Source organism: Trematomus bernacchii, unplaced genomic scaffold (assembly GCF_902827165.1).
Source record: "Trematomus bernacchii unplaced genomic scaffold, fTreBer1.1, whole genome shotgun sequence".
Lineage (NCBI taxonomy): Eukaryota > Metazoa > Chordata > Actinopteri > Perciformes > Nototheniidae > Trematomus > Trematomus bernacchii.
Window position 1 is genome coordinate 5,274,494 of NW_022987342.1, and position 16,833 is coordinate 5,291,326.

General features: G+C 39.9%; 1 pseudogene; it reads right to left on the reverse strand.

The window, feature by feature from the left end:
- The window catches only part of LOC117481248, a 60,793-nt pseudogene extending 48,123 nt beyond the window's left edge, over positions 1–12,670 (reverse strand).
- Between the last annotated feature and the right edge of the window lie 4,163 nt (positions 12,671–16,833).

The window sequence follows — 16,833 nt, forward strand, 5'->3', positions numbered from 1 at the left end:
GCCGTGGTTGTCTCCTCCTGATTGGTGGAGTTGGCCCAATAGCCGTAGCGCCACTTTCCTGACGTCAGGAAAGTGTTCAAATCTGGATCAGTTTTGATCAGATCCGTTGCAGCCCCTTTTTTAGAGATTTGGGTATGGAGGAAAATAGAGAGGGTTGTGTTTTCTGACACTTGGTGAGTTCCCTGGAACACCGGGGACACATATTCATGTATAAAAGATGTACAAAAGTGCATTTTGCATGATAGGTCCCCTTTAAGTTACATTTTGTTGATAGTATGTCTGTACTTTTACTTGTAATGGAGTATTTCTACATTGTTGTATTGGTACTTTTGCGTAAGTAATGGTTTTAAGTACTTCTTCCACCACTGCTCAAATCGTGCAAAGAAAATGTTGCCTGACCTAAGGTTCTGGGTTCAACATAACTCTGAGCGTTTGAACAGTTTCAAAACTGCCAATGCTTGACTGAAAGGAACGTGGGGGTTTGGTAGGGCCACAAGATCTTGTTCACTCAATGGGCGCAGGAGCTGGATCTCAGGAACAAAATTAGATGCACAGGGGGTATGTGGTCCTTCCCAGTCCACACCATAATCCTCACCAACCTGACATACAAAAGGAATACAGCCACAATGGCATTAAAACGATAAAAACCCTGCTGAAGTTAATCCATAGGTTAATCCAATGTGTCTGTGTCCCTTTGAAATGATTTCTGATAATCCATGCTTTTCCGTTTCTAGATGTCAGAGCTAGAGTGTAGCTTCACTCTAATGCAAAATTACATGCGCAAAGCCCCCACCTTTTTGTTTCACAATGAGTGTGTGTGGGGGACTCCCCCTTCGATTCTATTGGCTCTAACGGTCAGAAAGAGGTGTCAACCATCAAAATCGACCAATGGGTTCCAGAGATATGGAAAAAAAAAACATTTCCACCCAAATCACCTCAGAGGTGGAGTGTTTTTGGCTAAACCTCTCTAAAAAGGTAAAATGTCACTTGTTTTTGCATCAATCTTGATACAGGGTACTTATTATATGTTGTACTTTGGATTCCTAAAGCTTTTAGTCTACCTTACCATCATCCAAGGGTAGTTTTCACTATAAGTAAAACATAATTATATAATTTACAGTTTTTTACTATGTAAAATCTGAATTCTCTTTAAAATAAAAAACATCTATATTGATTCTGACTTTTTTACATCCAACTCACAGGTTTATCATTACTTTGAGAAAAAAGATTATTAATTTAACCCTTTTAGAAGGGAAGATATGGTCATTTGTTCTGGGAATGTCATTTTCGAGCCTGAGACCTAAAAAACAGGCTCAGGGCTTAACAGGTTAAAATACATTTCAGTCAAATAAGTCTCATTGTACTTCATTTATTACACATTTGTAGGACATTACATACCGAACTCGAGATGGCACGCCATATTGGCCAACAGCAGACAAGAAGCCTTCAAGAACAGTTGTAGCTCTGTTGTTGGTGGCACTACTTAAGTACACAATTAGCCTAGAGAATCCATCAATGCCACCATGAACAACAATCCTCCATCTGTGTGAAATATAACAGGATTAATTGGTTATTTAATTGGGGCCTCATGTCCAAATCACAGTTGAAAAAGGCACATCTTGTTCATTAAGCTATGTTAGGAATAGGGTTGGAGGGGTATGGTTGTGGCAGGTTGGGTGATAACGTTGGATATTGCAATAGTAACATGTCCTGCAATATCACAAAACATTATTGCCATTGTAATATCCAACATTATCGTACATTGCATATGTTATCCTTCTTTAAGTTAAAAAAAGTTGTACATAAATAAGCAAATCCAGTGGCTTAATTTACTTTACCAAGGCAAGCAGATTTGTCAGCTGGGTGAACATTTATATTTTAAAGTACCTTTTTCCAACATCTAACCTCATCTCTACTAAAGATGGAATCACACAAGGTGCTAAAATGTTGGTTTCCGGTAGGCTAATCTCCGTAAAAGGACTTTGCCAATGGGTCCTAAGATTGTTTGTAGGCTAACAATGATTAAACCACCTCAGGTGCTATTACAGTGCCCTAACACAGTAAATATGAAGAGGAAACATGTGATTTTAAACTTAATTTCTGCCGCCCAGCAATTTCATGGTACTGTTTGGAATTGAGACATATTCTGGATCATGTTCATACCTTTGAAAATGCTTCTAAATAATGTTGTATGTCAAAGCTTACACAAATTTGTTAAAATACATCATGGGTGTCCAAACTAAGGGTCAGTGTGGGTGCATATCAACCAAGCAGAGACACACCCGATTCCAGTGCACCAACTAGTTGTAAGTTCATGTGTCACTGCTTTGTTGGAACACATTCACACCAACCCTTTGCGGATAAAATTGGACACCACTGACATTATGGTACTATCAGAACATAGAGCTCATATTTAGGTAGGATGTATGTGGTAGAGGGCTTGCCCCCATGCAAGGACTGTACCTTTAGTAGCATCTAATTTTGTTTTTGTTTGAAATTCAAACTCAATTATTATCTAATGAGTAGACAAGAAGTTCAATTCATATCCTCAACTAACTAACATACAGAACCCTTAACATTGTTATATGTTGTATTAAAAAAGGATAAAGGCATCTTTAAGTATTAATGACCTGGCCATATATCTTTTAATGTTACTTTTTCCTCAGCCTTCAAATTGGTCTTACACTCAATACTTCCAGGGGCGCAATGTCTGTAGATAGGCCTACTTATTTCAGCAATCACACCTTCACCTCTGTTTTCTCACATGATGTTACTATTTAGTGATTTCAGGTGGTGTGGTACAGGCTTAGAACAAAGAACTGCAGGACTGCAGCCAGTGGCGTAGCCAGGAATTATTGTGTGGGTGGGCCTGGAGAAATGTAGGTGGGCCAGGGGGAGACATATTAAGCGTGGGGTCTGAGCTGAAACTTCTTTAATGATTTTAATGATATTTTAATGCACTAATTGAACATTAGCATAAATTAGCAGGGAAAACAAAAACATAGGCACGGCGGCCTCAGAATGTGTGTAAAACTGACATCCATATGACTAGGGATGGATATCGTTAAGGTTTTAACGGTAGGCCTACTACTACTTTTATCGATACCGCTTATCGATCCGGTCCTTTAACGGTACTCTTATCGGTTCTTTTGGAGAAAGGAATAAGGTAAACTAACTAAACAAATTGTGAACAAAACTAACATTGCTTTTTATTTAAATTAAATACATAATATTTCACATGAAACAACAATGTTTTAACAAATCGTATTAAATAATCTGATGACAGAATTGTAAACAGAATAGCTGAAACTTTAACAAAATAAATAACTCAGTTACCTCTAATCATTAACCCATGTTTGTATCATTGAGTTAGCTCTGTGTGTTGCTGCTAGCATACATAATACCTGACGTGGAAACGTTACGGCCCGTCCACACAGCGGCGTGCGTTGAAGCTGGCTCCATTCACTTGAATGGGGTGACGTCACGCTTCGCCGAACTGCATTGTGGGGAGTGTAGCTACGCGTTGCTCGCTGCAAAAGTTGAGCCATGTTCAACTTTTGAAGCTTCTGAAGCTTCGGTGGAAGCGTCAGCCAATCAAATCCCGTTTATGCAGCCAATCAAACCGCGTGTATGCTGGGAGAGACACACCGCAGGTCATTTCCTCATATTCCAAAAAATGGAGCAAGCTTCAACGCACGCCGCTGTGTGGACGGGCCGTTACTCGTGGATGGGGCTACAGAGCTACTAGAAAGACAGTCGAAAACGGTGCATTTCTCCGTCTGAATGTGGTGCACTTTTGCTAAATGTTTAGACAAATTGCTCGTGTTCCCGCCCTTACATGCTAAACTCTTATTGCACTTTTGGTAACGAGCATTGTCCACATCGAACAGGTAAAGTTTAACCACACCTTGGAGCGCGTTCTCTCCGCCATCTCCTCCGGTGTGTGTGTGTTGCATGCATGTAGCAGCTGTGTGTGTGTAAACTGCCCCGCCCCCTCGCACACAGACGGGAGAGAGAGATCTCTCGTCTGGATTGGAAAGATCTGAAATACTAAAAATAATCAGACGCATTTTGCAGTCTTCTTGCATGTTAGAAATAGAGTTGGCGACACTAAAACTGCAATATAATGTTTGTGTAGCAATAATACATATGACATATATTTTTTACATGTCTCCAGTAGCGATAAAAAGACCGATAACGTCGGAGCTTAATGGTACCACGGTCTTTAATAATTCAGCCCTGGGGCCCGGTACCCATCCCTACACATGACTGGCACGGCGGCCACAGGTTGTTTATCCTTGTGGGCACACACTGAGAGTCTTTTCATATTAAGCAAATGTGTACACGAGTGATTCTACAATTTAGGGTACATTCCATGTCCATTGATGTCCATTGATGATAATTATAATTATTCTAAGTATTTTCTACAAAAATATCATATTTTGCCTATTATTGGAAAGCATGTTATAATATCACACAAACATTATGTGTATCCTATGCTTTATTTAGCTTGAAATGTGTCATGATGTTCTTAAATTGTCAATTTTTGCTCTGTCCGTTTTTCAGTTGAGGGTGTCTTGGTTTCAAAATAATGAATAAAAACCATTAAAGTAAATAAAAAAAAGTATTCATTTATTTCCAAAGTCTAAATACTAAAGAATAATAACATCTTTTTAATTGATTTCCTCCTTTAAATAATTTAAATATCTTAATATATGAATGTCCGCAAAAGTTCTGTCAACTATGTTACTAAGAGAACTCCCCCCTTTAACTCAAAAATGGTTTGTCCCAATACCATGTCACCAGCATCACATGATGCCATGTTCCTCTTTGGCAGACATTTTGAACACACTGTGGTGATTGTCCTCTAATTTTTTACAATATTTTATGTATAATAGCACATGGTCAATTAATATACTCATTGACAATCAACAATGTTACGTACATTGTTATGGTTTACAATTGTTTAATGATTTTAATTCAATTATATGTTCAAATGTGATGTTAACCTGTTCAAGAAAATGACATGTGGTCATCCAAGCAAGGCCTACCATTGAAATGATGGGTCAAAATAGGGAAATTGTCAACTAAGTTACCTGTCAACTAAGTTACCCAGTACTGTAATAACTGTAGTAACTTAGTTGACAGGTAACCTAGTTGACAATTTGTAGGACATGTAGACGTCATTACACATCATTATCAATGGAATTTTGCACTTCTGCCTTGAAATTAACATAGTGCTGATGGTTAATAATGTGTCCAGTCAACTATTTTATTTGCGTCAAATGTTTGACTTTCATTGTCAACTATGTTGCACCTCATTTTTTCAAATTTAAAATATCTAAAATAGTGCTTCTGATATCCTTTATAGTATAATGTATATCTACACAGGTTGGAGTTTTACATGACATCTCTTAAAACTATCAAAATGACCTGTATGGTAGTTTTATAATACAAAATATCCCTAAACTTAATGACAGTGCTGAACATATCACATGAAAAAACAAAACTTTAATACAATTATTTTTTAAACTTTAAAAAATCTTTGGATATATGGTAGAATAGACTCAAGAGCCTTTCAAATGTGATTTTACTTGAAGTGCAGGACTTAATCAAATGATTGTAATGACATCAAGTTTGTCCGTAACATAGTTGACAAACTGAGTAGTGAAAACATCCTTTCCCTTAAAATAAAATAAAATAAAAAAATGTTTCAGCTTTGCAACTAGTGGATATGTTACACTGAAGAATATACTAACTTGAACCACTGATTGTTCTATTGAGAAAGAACACTTTCTTTGTACTGTTTTGTTGATGTGAAATGCACCCTAAATTATAGAATCACTCACACGCTAAACTGCAGACCTCAAGAAGAAATAAGACTTTCATTCACTCACGGCAAAACTTACTTTACTTACTAATTTACTCACGGTAAAAAAATGCCCTCCCTATTCCATAGTCATGAAGGTGGAATCTAACTATATCCAGAATACGTTTGATTGGATGCAGGCTAGAAACATGTTTATTTCTGCTGTAAAGTTGGGCATTTTAACATGGGGGTCTATGGGGATGGATCCTTTCTGCATCCATCCCCTGTCGGCCACTAGAGGAACTGCAGTTTGTGGCACTTCCTTCTGGGCTTCCCGGCTCTGCGCTATGAAGCGCTGATTGGCTGTGGGTGGGCCAGACGTGCATGTGGGTGGGCCTGGCCCACCCACAGCTACGCCACTGCAGCACTTGAGGACAGGAGTTCAAGAGCAGTGGCCAACTAGATTATAATGGGCACAGTTAAAAAAAGCAGCAGGAAAAACGGACCTGATCAGCTTGTGATTACCGTCTATATGCCATAGACTATTTGGTGCAGGAACATTGTACTGACGACGCCTTGTAGTCTGGAGGGTTAACCTTCGTATCAAGATTGCTCCTGGATCAACTCTCTGCATTGACGCCCTTACTCGATGCTCTGATTGAAAAAGGAGATTTATTTGTTTATTCAAATTGGCGACTGGCTAAACCCACGTCATTTGGAATTGGGTTGAACATTGAGGTTAAACAAACACTGTTAATTCTTACTTTGAATGTGCATGCCTCTGGACCGTAGATGTCCCAGCATAATTTTATATCCAGCATTCGGATTAGTGCGCTGAATCTCCAACACCAAGGCATCTACATCGTCATCGTTAATCGAAGAGTATAGGTCTGATTTACTACAGTAGATAAACATTAAAAATATATATGTGTAATGTTATTTAAAGGAGAGGTGTCATGGCCATTTCCACTGATCATAATTCCATTGTTGAGGTCTACTAAAATAGATTTATACTGTGCATTTTTCCAAACTCACATTGGTTTCTCATACAGCATCTCTGTAAACTACTTGTATTCACTGAATTTCACTCTCTGCCTTTAACGGCTCGTTGGAGCTCCCAAAGCTCCAGCCCCCACCCTCCCTGTGAGCACAGTGTGCTCTGATTGGTCGGGCCGTTGTGAATCGCGCTGAGCTCCGTGGAGGTGTTGTTTCCTTGTTTAGGATACATAGCGAAACACAGCCAAACTCATCCTGAGCACACACAAACTCACAGCCGAAGTAAAAACAATAAGTGTGGCTTGATATTGAGTAAAAAAAAGGTTGATAAACGCTGTGAGAATGGGTCTGCAGAGAGAATCCCAACTGTCTGTTATCAGCCTGCAGCCAGGGAGGAGAAATCAGCTGAGCTGCCTGCTCCCTGCACACAGATGTGTGTGTGAGGAAGTCCGTGGATTGGTCAATTTGGACCAATCAGCGGGGGCTTAACGTAACGGCTCCGCGGACGTAACGTAACAGCTCCACGGATTGGTCCATTTCGTTCCGGGTACGGCTTGACATCATGCCGTCCCGGAAGAATCAAATGGACAATGACGTATCTCCAACGAGGCGTTTTGGGGAGGTATTTTCTGTGTTAGAGTTTTACTCGCTATAGGGTGTACTTTGAGGGTTTTGACTCTGCACACCGTGCTGTATCAGCATTCCCACACACTATCCACTATCCCTTAACCCTGTGACGTTTTACACAGAGGTCAAGGAATAGTGGATAGGAATAGACGATTAGAGCTGATTTTTGGACAATTTGACTGCAACCTCACAGCTACGAGGTGACACAGCAGTTGCCAAACCAATTCTGACGATCTCTACCCCAGACCCCTGTATTTAGCTAGTTCTGAGAGAATAATCAACATTGTGCATAACAAGATAAAACCATAACACCTCTATCAGCTGACTCCAACAGGCAGGAACAGGGAGACAAAACACTAAGAGCACAGCAGCCCAAGGTGCAGGCCTGTGCTCAGTGAGGTCAGTACACACTGATAAACTGGGTTGAAGTTATGGGCCCAGGAAAATATTTCCCCAACAGTAACCATGACGTTCTTAACATCTATATATCGATAATACATGTCTATCTTGTTCTGCAGTTTATCTGTAAATTTGTCCATGGAACTCTTTGTAAACAGCGTGTTTCATGATGGACAAACAGCGTTGAGTCGGTCAGGTCGTGCAGCAGGTGAAGTCAGGTGATGCAGACTCTCTGTTGGAGGGCTTGAGAACCCACTACCCCTCGCTTCCCCTCATTGCATTTAAGAAATTGGGATGTCTTTCAACATGGCGTGAGTCAATCGATTTCTGGTTCAAGTTATCGAGAAAAGAGAGGGACATTGGGAGACTTGTCTTTAGGGTGACTTACAAAATCTACAGATGAAAAATAGACTCTTGGCTAACTGGCACATTTACAGAAATGTTGATTAATGTGCACTGTCCCTGTTAAAATGAATGCATACAAAAATAAAAGGGAAACACACAAAGGCAGGAAGGGAAACACACCAAGGCAGGAAGTTATCTGAAACGAGAGGGAGAGGTTACTACAAAATAAAACAGGAAGTCACGAGTCAAGGCACAGGACAAGACTTGAACTAAATTAATTAACTTAACATAAATACCTGGACACCACACAATATAAAAGTGATGTTATCTGATCTCTTCCTATACTTTTGGATTCCCTCAATGCAAATAAAGAAATAGAAATATCAATAAGATGCCTTTTACTAACTAACGTGTTTGTGTAAGACAACAGAACAATTTGTAGTAAGAGTAGAAACCAATAAAATGTGTATTTAGTGGAACATATACAACCAAATACAGATAATTATTTGGAATCCTTAAAGGGAACCTATCATGCTATATTTAAATGATATATTGTAGGGCCATACCTATATAAGGTATATTTATACGTTTCTGTTTTCGAAATACCAAACATCATGCATTTTAGCCATGCCTCATTTCGCTCTATGTGTTGTTTGCTGTCTACGGGTCTGATTCTGCTGACCACGCCCCCCTGCAGGAGAGGGGAGACGTGCTCTGATCAGCTGCTGGGCTGTCAGAAGAGGGGGAGAAAAAGAGATCTCCGTCCTCCGTGTTTTATTATATAGAGTCGTTATTCATTTGTTTTAAAGCTCAATAAATAACAAAGAAGACCTTTGACCGGCACTTTTCTAATTTTGTCCGAAAGATTGAAACTTTAACGGACATCTTGCCCGGCGAAAGTAACTGAAACTGAAACTCTGCCGCACGGTCCCCTCGTTCCTTGGAAGAGACGGAGAGGTGGGTGTTTGTCATCTGCTGGTGGACTAACCGGAGATAATTACAGTGCTTGCCTCGACGGGGAGGGATTGCATTGCATTAAAGCAGCGGGAGCAAACGCTTGCCTCGGGGAGGGAGAAAGAAAGCCACAGCGGAGAATAAACAGAAGAGTAACCATGGTAACCAAGTCTTCTTCGCTGCTTTTGTGGCAGACTACAGCGCCACTTACAGGCCTGGCATATGTACTACAGCGTCTCCAGCACTTTCGAACGGCAATGGCCGTGGCTGTCTCCTGATTGGTGGAGTTGGCCCAATAGCCGTAGCGCCACTTTCCTGACGTCAGTAAAGTGTTCAAATCTGGATCAGTTTTTATCAGATCCGTTGCAGCCCCTTTTTTAGAGATTTGGGTATGGAGGAAAATAGAGAGGGTTGTGTTTTCGGACACTTGGTGAGTTCCCTGGAACACCGGGGACACATATTCATGTATAAAAGACGTACAAAAGTGCATTTTGCATTATAGGTCCCCTTTAAACAATCCTACTTGCTGAAGTGTCACTAAGGTCCCTGAAAGGCAATTTGTCTTTGATTTCAAAACTTTTCTGGGATTGTTCAGTCATCCGCTGCTTGGAAATACATATTTTGTTAATATGAAATGGATTTGAAAGGATTATTAATGAATTGGACTCAAGTAAAAGGGAAACAATGTTACCTGAAAAAAACAACAACAAAGAGACACAGTCTCCTTATTACTACAAATGAAACTCTTCTCTCCATGGCCATATCGTGATAAACGAACACTACTTTTGAACTTACTCTTAAAACTTTCCACATTATTTGGAAAGCTGCTAATAGTATATAGTCATGACATACTGTTGCATTTTTGTGAATGCCATTTCACATGAAATATCTTAAGCACATGATTTACAGCTTAATGTTTAGGTAATAGTCCTATGGTTGGCTTTCTTTAATCTTTTAAATCTGTTTTGGTTAACCAGTAGTCTGTTCATAGCCTTTCTGATCATGTGACTGCTCGAGTTTCTTTGAAAAAACTACAAAAATAAGAACAAGGTTTTAGTATTATGGACTTTTTCAGTGGACATAAGCAACCGCAAAATGTTTACATCAACACAGGTGATGACGTCTGCAAAATGACTCAGTAATGTATGTCTCAGGGCAGGGGTCGGCAACCCGCGGCTCTTGGGCCGCATGCGGCTCTTCAGCCCCTCTGCAGTGGCTCCCTGTAGCTTTGAAAAAAGAATATGGAAATAAATAACGGCTATTTTTTTCTTTTTTTCTTTCAAAGGGTAGACCTCTTATTTTAGAGATCGAGGTGATACTGTGACACTGAAATAAAAAAAAGTGTTTCATATTTAGTCCACTAAAATATGCCACACCCCGGCGCCTCTCCATGCCTTCTGCAGGTGGCTAATCTTGAGTTTCCGATCCCCGCGGTAAACTAAACCATGGATAAATTTAAAAAAAGAAAAGTCTCGGACGAAAATAGAGAGTTTAATTCAGCGTGGACAGCTTCATTTGCTTTCACTTCTAACGATGCAGGCTTACCTGTATGCTTGATATTTGGCGAGAAATTAGCGAACAATAAAAAATGTAATGTTGAAAGACATTTCCACAGCAAACACGAAGCATTTGCTGAAAAGTACCCAGCAGGAGATACTAGAAAAAGAGCGATTTCGGAACTGGTGCGGAAAGCTGAGCAGAACAAACATACTTTCAAGAAGTGGATCAAGTCTCCAAACTCAACTACTGCCGCTAGTTTTGTGGCTGCTCAGGAGATAGTAAGGCGCGGAAAGCCATTCACAGATGGAAAATACATGAAAGAATCATTCATTAAAATATCTATTCTCGGACTTCAAAAACAAACGTGAAATTGTTCAGAAAATTTGAGATATGCCTCTCTCTGCAAAGACCGTCAAGGACAGGACCATTAAGATGGGAGAAAACATCACCAGTCAACAAATTGAGGACATTAATTCAGCTCCAGCATTTTCAATCGCCTGTGATGAGTCAAGTGATGTAAACGATATTGAACAGACAGCGCTGTTATGCAGATATGTGAACTCTGATGGGCCACAGGAAGAAATCATTGAGTTAATACCGCTAAAAGGCCAAACACGGGGGGAGGACATTTGTAAGGCTGTAATTAATTGTTTATAAGCCAAAGGAATAAACACCACCCACATCGTGTCAGTGGCTATTGATGGGGCACCTAGTATGAGAGGAACACAGAAGGGGTTTGTGACTTTACTTCAGAAGTCGCTGGATCGAGAGCTGTTGACGTTTCACTGCATCCTGCACCAAGGAGCACTGTGCGCTCAAACATTTCCCCCCGAATGCAAGGAGGTGATGGACCTTGTCATTCAGATAGTGAACAAAATAATGGCAAAAGGGTTAAACCACTGACAGTTCTGTTCATTATTAGATGAAGTCGACAGCGCATATTCGGATCTCTTGTTGCACAACAAAGTCCGGTGGCTGTCCAGGGGAGGGGTGCTGAAACGGTTTGCTGCTTGTCTAGATCACGTGAAAACTTTCCTGGAAAGCAAGGGCCTCACTTATCCAGAACTGGAACATCCAGATTGGCTGGAATAGTTGCACTTCATGGTGGATATGACAGGTCACCTTAACATGCTGAACAAAAGTCTCCAGGGAAAAGGAAGCACGGCCCTTCAGATGCTGGAGGATGTTTTGGCGTTTGAGCGCAAGATGACAGTGTTTGCCAGAGATGTGCAGAAAGGTACGTTCTCTCACTTCCCCTCCCTGAGAGAGTTCAAAGAAGCACACAACCACATAAATTGTGAGTACTTACAGCGTGCGATCATCGCAATGCAGACGGCATTTGGACAAAGATTCAGTGAGTTCAGAAAGGAAAAAAACACATTATCCTTCCCCGTCACACCCCTGGACATCGACCCATCCTTGCTGAACATGTCACCATTCACAGGAGTAAGTCAACCCGATCTTGAAATTGAACTGGCCGACATAGCTGATAAAGAATTATGAGTGTCCAAGTTCAAAAGCCTGACAGCTGATCTCGAAGATGTCGCCCGTCAGAAGGCTATTCTCGCTCGGGAGCACAAATGGAGCGATTTGGAAATCCTCCCCAAACCCGACAAACTTGTGTTTGAGACATGGAATGCCATTCCCGACACGTATATAAACATGAAGAAGTATGCATTTGGAGTCCTGTCCATCTTTGGATCCACATACTTATGCGAGCAGATTTTCTCCAGCATGAACTACATAAAATCCAAATATCGCTCGCGCCTCACAGATGACAGCCTGCAGTCCTGTGTGAAGATCAAAGTCACGTCTTACAGCCCCGATATAGAGAAGCTCAGCAGTGATGTTCAGAAACAGAAATCACATTAAACAGGTGAGAACACTATCATTTAATAGGCTATTATTTTGCAAAAAAAACATTTTAGAACCTGAGCTGATGTAGTTGTGTTTTATGTTCAGGCTCGATCGTTGATTGCTGTACGTGGCTGAGGAAAAAACAGAAGAGGATGACAACAAACTGAGATGGACTGAAGTCATAATTAAATACAAACTGGCCTATTTTTATGTTTACTCTTTTTAAAGCTATTAGGCTGCAGCTATATGTTTTATTTATTTCAAAGTGGGCTACTTTTTATTTTATTAATTTTCCACAAATAAGGGAAGGACTCAAATAGACCTGCACGGTTCTGTGTTTTATTTCAAAGTAGGTACATGCCATTGTTTTTTCTCCTCTTTATAAGAGTTTGAGATTTTCCTTTGTTATAACAGGTAAAAAAAGCAATAACATGTCAACAATTTTCTTTGTGTTGTTTTATTATTTCATAAATGCATCAAACTATAGTTCTTTTACAGTGGGTGACAACAAAATAACGCGTTAACGCAGACATTTTTTAACGCCACTAATTATTTTAACGCCACTAATTATTTTAACGCCACTAATTATTTTAACGTGCGATTAACGCATGTGTATTTGTCCTCGGCCCGCCCCGTAGTTTCAGAGCCCAAAGGCTTGACGTTGTTGTTGTTGTTGTTAGTTGGATGGTGGGAGATTCTAGCGAGAGATATGGATACAAGGTGTTTTAAACAGCAAGCCAAGCACCCAGCTGATGCCGACAGCCCCGCTCCTGTCGCTCGCTTGCGGCAGACCACGCTTGAAAGTTTGCCGGGGAGACGCCTGGACAACAACAGCGATAGCTAAATGGGTGGCTACAGCTTAACATTGTGGAGGACGAGGGGCTGCGTTAGATAATTTGGATCGCATCCAGAGTGTAAGAGAGAGAGAGGTTCCAGGTTGTTGTGTTGAGAATATTCAGGAGAATATTTGTCAATGTTCCAATGATAACAAACAAACATTTGCATAAAGCATATGTGTCCACTCATATGTTGATAAGAGTATTAAAAACTTGAAAAATATTCCTCTAAGGTACATTTAGAACAGATAAAAAATGTGCAATTAATTTGCGATTAATCGCGATTAACTATGGACATCATGCGATTAATCGCGATTAAATATTTTAATCGACTGACAGCCCTAATAACTATATATAAAACGTTATACACTGTGTTATCTTCATTTTAAGGGTAAAATAGGTTTTGCGGCTCCAGATACATTTTATTTCGTGGGCAAGGGGCCAAAATGGCTCTTTTGATAGTAAAGGCTGCTGACTCCTGTCTCAGTGGAACACTTCTAAAGTTAGCTAAAATTAGCTATCAAACCAAGTGAAGTTGTAGCCATTGAGCAGGACTGTGTTTGCATAGAATAATTTTTCCATTTGAGAAAGTTGGTTCTGCTTCTGAAGTACCTAAGTACATTTACTCAATACATGCACTTAAGTACCATTTTGAGATACTTGTACTTTACTTGAGTGTTTCCATGTAATGCTTCTTTGTACTTCTACTCCACTCCAATTCAGAGGTTAATCAGATACTTTTACTCCGCTGCATTTATTTAATAACTTTAGTTACTTTACAGATGTGGATGAATGATGTGAAATATAATCAAGTGTTAAATCAGACTTTAGTTCCACCTGGAGTAAATTCACAAGCTACCCTGCAGTATACAAAGTCATTCAAACTAGCTGCACCTTTACCAGCTTTGAGAACACTTTAATGATCAATCATTATAAAACATATCATATATATTATTCTGAAATGCACCAATCTGCAGAATGAGATCATTTACTTTTGGTATGTATATGTTGATGATAATACTTTTGTACTTCTACCCGAGTAACATTTTGAATGCAGGACTTTTACTTTGAACAGGCTATTCACTCTGGTACTTCTACTTTTACTGAAGTACAAAAGTTGAGTACTTCTCCCACCTATATATTACATATACACACAAGTGTATAGTTCTATAGTATATTCATATGTATACTACTGTCTATATAACACTATTATCTATATTTCTACTAACTCTTAGATAAGATAAGATGGACCTTTATTCATCCCTTCAGGGAAATGCAGGTGTTAAAGCAGCATCAGAATAAAAGAGAAAAACGTACAGATAAGAATCTCACCAAGGATAATAAGAATACAAATAATAGCATACATGTAAGTTACAGTATAAATAGAAATAACAGCAATAACAAAAATGTAAAACACTGCTCAGCTGAATGTACATATACATATATGTGAAGATAGTTAAACAGTATAGTGTATTCAATATTAAGGCTAATTTTAATAGTGTTTATACCTTCATAGTTCATACTGTATATGCTTTAAAAATATGTTGAATGAATATACTTATATTATTATAATACATTAACATTACGCTGCACTTCTCGTTAGTTGGGACTGCATTTTGTTGATCTAGTCATTTTACTCTTCGCAATGACGATCAAGTTGAATCTAATGATGTTATTAGGACAAATACATTTGATCAGTCTTGTGTTTACAGAGTCAATGTTTCAGCATCTATTTGTTCAGTTTTAGATATTGTCCCCTTTAATAACCCTGTACACTGTCAGTAGTTTATAAGTTTTAACAGGCAATCCAAACTAAAATGCACAGTACGTCATATTTATGAGTCCCTGTCACACATTATATAACGTTGTGAAGCTTTAAACATGACTTCCTCCAGTCTCACAGTTTCACCTGCATCAGCCAAAGCTTCAGACATGGCATGCAGAGATTTGACAAGCAGTACACTTTTCCCTCAACAGGGGGAGATGTGGCTCTGTCATTTTGGGCTCAGTTCCGAGTCAGAGAGAGGTCCTCCTTGTCGACAGTGACGGGTGCCATCCTGCCACACGACCCGCAGGCTGCTTATGTGGTTTGAACTTTCAGTTTTTATGTTATTTAATAGGATTTTCATAGCAATGTGTCACTACCTGCAGGTTTTCACTTCCACTGACGGAGTGCAAACGTATGCTGGGAGCTGGCAGGGAGTTCATCATGGTTGTCTTAACATGGAAAACCTGATTCTGCATGGACTGTCAAAGCTTAGGCCGAGTGAAACAGCAGGAATGACCTTCACGTTGATAAAAAGGTTTGCTCTAAGGTGGCCAGCAATATCCTGAGTGAACATGTCATACTTGGTGACAGTTCAAAGTGAAGCAACAAGGATATTTCTTTGCTATACTGTAGCTCAGGGGTCGGCAACAGGCGGACCGCGGTCCGGATCCGGACCCAGACGCCGACCTATACGGACCCGGACCTATAATCAATACATTAATAGGGGAATTCAATTTTGACGGGGCGATTCTATTTTAACCGCCGCCAACAGGGGGCGAAAGAGACAAGTGAGCGATACAGGGAGAGAAACACAGAAGAAGAGACGAGAGAGTGGCAGAGAAAAGCGGAGAGGAAAGTGAGCGAAGAGAATAATTAGCGATACAGGGAGAGAAGCGGAGAGGAGAGTGAACAGGCGTGTTAGCGGCAGACAGGGAGAGACAAATAATGACACATAGCGCTCTCCAAGAAGAGGAAAGTAGACAGTGAGAACAGAGCTTTTAACCCTGAGTGGACGGACTCATTCATGTTCATCCTGCCCACTGGGAGCACAGAACCAGTGTGTCTCATTCAGAGACCGTAGCGCTCATTAAAAGTGCCAAAACGCCACTATGAGACAAAACACAAAGTGTTTGACCAAACATTCCCTCTCAAGTCAGAACTGAGGTCACAGCAGGATCAAAATATCAAAATAAAACTAAATATCGTTCCAGGGCAGCCTAACCGAGGCTAACCAATGAGCACCTCCATGTGTGTATGAGAATGGCCCTGACACCATTTCAGCCCAGATTTAAACTCCTGGCAGGACAAGCTCCAGCTCAATTCTCGCACTGAACAAAACAAAGTGAGTGAGGGACTGCAATATAAGAGGGAAAGAAAGAGAAACTTTAAAACTGTTCAATTGTTATGATGTGTAAAGACTGATATTGTTCTATAATCGGCTGAAACTGTTAAGTCATGATGTGAAACGGTTAACACAGAAAAAGGGAAACTCAAGCTGCTGCTACACTTTATTTTATTTATCTAAAATTAAGCACTTTTAAGATGCACATATTTTCAAAAGCTATTTTATTTATTTTCTCCTATTTTATTTTTAAATGCAGCCAGAGAGGAACATTACACATATCCACAGTATTTGACTGTATATCTGTATAGTTCAATGTTAATTGACAATAAATATTGTTGTTTATGAATTGTACTTTCTTTATTTGATTGGCAGTCTTTTGTTGATTACATGCAGACGT